Below are 3566 nucleotides of genomic sequence, written 5' to 3' on the forward strand. Positions count from 1 at the left end.
TCATTTGACTCTGTTTTCATTCTTAGTTCTGTAGTGAAGAATTTGGAATCAGCAAATACAATGTTTTCCTTTGTGTGGTGGATCTTTGGGTTTTATTGGTCTCCCTTGATGGGCAAGCTTTAGTTGAGCAATCCCCCCAGCTCTATTGGTTCTATTGGTTCGTTTTGATACTATTTCCTTAAATTTGAACTATCATAATAAAATCTAAATAAGTGATTATATATGATCTTAACGCAGGCTTTGTATAATATATTTGGCTTTTGATGTATTCTTTATTGTGTTTTGCATGACACTGGCATGCGTCATTGGCATTACGGTTTGTGCTGCCTTCCCTGCATCATCGATGTCTTGTATGCTTTGGTGGATCAGGTGAGGTGCTTTTATGCTTAATTGCTTATTCATTATGTCCATTTTTCTGATATCTTACTTGCAACCTGAAACACAACTTATATTGTAGGTGGAACCTGAAACAGCTTCATTGGCCTTGCGGTATGCATCTGATTTGGCAGTATCAATAGAGTCCATGCTATCAACTTATTCACATGAGGTATCTTGATGTTTCAGTTAGCATTGTGTGGCCTGAGTGACTGATTAAGTTTTACTACGAGATGCTGAATTTCCAATGAGTTTGAGGCCTGGGGTACCTCCTTTTACGATTAATGCTGAAGATGTTGTTCCATATGATATCAAATCAGTTTGGTGACTGCTTGTCATATTTAACTATTTGAAACTTACTACTTTGTTGTAAATTTAATAAGTCATAATAAGGAGATGCTTGAAACTAACATTCTGTTATTATTTGCTGAAGCCTGGTGGCTCTACCTCTTGCATTTTTTGATGTTCTGTATATATACAACCAATTTTCAATGTTAGAATGATGGAATGATGGGTGACAATCACGAGATGTCAAGCGATTTCAGGCTTAATTCACCATTAGTTTTTAATGAATCCATGCTGGAAAAAGTATTAAGGGTAATCATTTATCTTCAATTACAAAAATTCGTGTTTAAGATAGCATGTGTGGAATTATTTGCCAGCTGCTGGTTTAGGTGTTTGGAACTAGCTAGTATAGGAATACTTGTATACAAACAAAAGCATATTGGTCGAGTCTTACTGAATGTTTGTCCTCTTCTCGTACCTTTAATTGTTCTCTTATAGATTTATATGTTGTATATCTGTTATGCTTAGCAGATCTGAGGTTTTTTTCCTACACTTTGATGCAGCCTCCACGCTTTGATGACACAGAAACTGGAGAGCGGGTTGCAGCACCTGGGATATCACTTATCAGTTGGATTGGTATGGACTGCATTCGGAGGAGAGGTTCAATTTGTGGAAGCTACGTCTATGGCGGGGAAGGGTGACCTGCATCTCACTGGTCAACTTGGTGATGTTATTAAAGAATCGGCGCATATTGCACTTACTTGGGTAAATCTGTTGCATTTTTTTATGCCAAGCAGATGCATATATATAAATTAAGCTAACGTTTTCCCAGAAAAGAAAATCTGATCTGAGTCTTGGTCAATTTTTCTTATTAAGAGAATACGACAATATGCATCTATTTATAGTTACTTGCAAGTTGTGGTACCATATTCTAGACATAACACAGCAGTTCCAAATATTTCTTGAGATTATGGCATTTTATTCCCGATCAAGACAGGATTTAGGTTGTGTAAAACTATTATGTGTTTCGGTACAGTAATGGTATTTTGGTATTGTGTATAATGCCATGAAGTAAAAATGGTTTCACTGGTAGATAAGATACTCATTTACTCATATTAATGTTTTCTATGTGTGGTTCTGGATGCGTGTTTTATTATGTCATGTCATGTCAGTGTCGTATATATATTTTCTCAGTGTATAATTTATTTGCAGCATCACTATAAAGTTTCAAGCAGAACAGATCAACTACCAAAAGATGTATAAAATTACTTCACATGACATATACTCTTTCCTAGTGTGATTCTTAATTTAGGTAAGATCAAGGGCCACTGAGCTTAAGTTCGCCGCTACGAAGGAAATAAATCTGTTGGAAGGACAGGATGTTCACATTCATTTTCCTGCTGGTGCGATACCTTAAGATGGTCCCTCTGCAGGTGTGACCCTTTTAACAGCCCTGGTGTTACTATTTAGTCAGACAAAAGTAAGATCAGATACAACAATGACAAGGGAAATGACACTACGAGGTCTAGTTTTACCTGTTGGTGGTGTTAAGGATAAGGTGCATATTCTGCCTGTTTCCGTCTACTTATTAACCTTTTGTGGTTGCCCGTGATAGACGCTCATCTTAGAGAATAGAGTTAAAATTTCTAAATGCCTAAACTGATCTCTTCTTGTCGCATTTTTACAATGCCTTCATTATGGAATTGGGCAAGTTTGATATAAGTTAATATTGTTGTCTATCCGACTAGTTCAATTATTCTTTATCTATTATTGTTTCTTTCGTTTAATACCAGGTTTTTTGCTTGAGTATAGATTGTTGAATCCCAAGATTGGCCTGAGATTACGAACTATGTTGTATTGGTTTGTGCCCAAGCCTGTAGATAGGAGGAGCTCATCCAGGATTTGTACAAAAGCTGGAAGAATCCAAACATGGGAGGGACTGAAGTACACGGTGGCACGATAAGGCACGTACACATCAATACATCTGATAGAAAGAAGAGTTTTGTTATTCTTTCTACAGAATAGTAAAGATATAAATTACTTTGGTTGTTATTTTTTAAAATAGATATCGGATTGTTATTGTTGTATCTTTGAAAATTATATGTTTCTGGTTTTTCGTCATTGTAAGACTTTATCATCGTGATTTGGTAATGATAACTGAAGTTTTGCAACTAAAAAATATATTAATTTTAAAATGTGCATTAATAAAAAAAGTACATACATCATTGCAGTGCAAAATGATGTCTATTAAAGCTTAATACATCAATTTTAGTTGAACATTTACATCAGTTGCATCAAACAAAACCGATGTTAAATACTACAACAAAAAAAAACTTAAAATAAAAAACTGATGTTATAAAGTTTTTAGACATCGGTTTATGACCAATAGATATCGGTTTGAAATAAAGAACCGATGTCAAAAGTTATGTTTACATCGGTTTATCTTTCAAACCGTTGTTACTGGTATAAGTAACATCAGTTTAATGAGTAAATGAAAATATTTTGCTTATCTAACATATGTTTAAATTGATAAAAATATCATATTATGATAATATATGAAGATTAGATATGCATTAGAAATTTAACATCTTTAAAATCTGATGTTATACGTCTTCTTTAACATCAGTTTAAAATCGATGTTAAATGGGGGGTCTTTAACATCACCCACGAAGACATCGGATTTTTTTGTTCATAGACATCGGTTTTTAGCCGATGTCTATTCTACTTTTTCTAGTAGTGAGACCCACAGTGAGATTCTTCATGTTTAATAAAGTCATAAGATAGACTCACAGTGATAATGGTGTAACGATCCTTTGACTTGAAATCATTATATTTCTATACGAGGATTAATATACTTTGACTACATTAAAAGTTACTTTTGATCCGGTGATGATAAAAGTGGACAT

The 3566-nt window shown here is 34.3% G+C and overlaps 1 pseudogene; it reads left to right on the plus strand.

Moving 5' to 3' along the window:
- The first annotated feature begins 297 nt into the window (after nt 1-297).
- Nucleotides 298-2272, plus strand: LOC141685433 (lon protease homolog 2, peroxisomal-like; annotated as a pseudogene).
- The last annotated feature ends 1294 nt before the right edge of the window (nt 2273-3566 follow it).

Source organism: Apium graveolens, chromosome 9 (genome assembly GCF_009905375.1).
Source record: "Apium graveolens cultivar Ventura chromosome 9, ASM990537v1, whole genome shotgun sequence".
NCBI lineage: Eukaryota > Viridiplantae > Streptophyta > Magnoliopsida > Apiales > Apiaceae > Apium > Apium graveolens.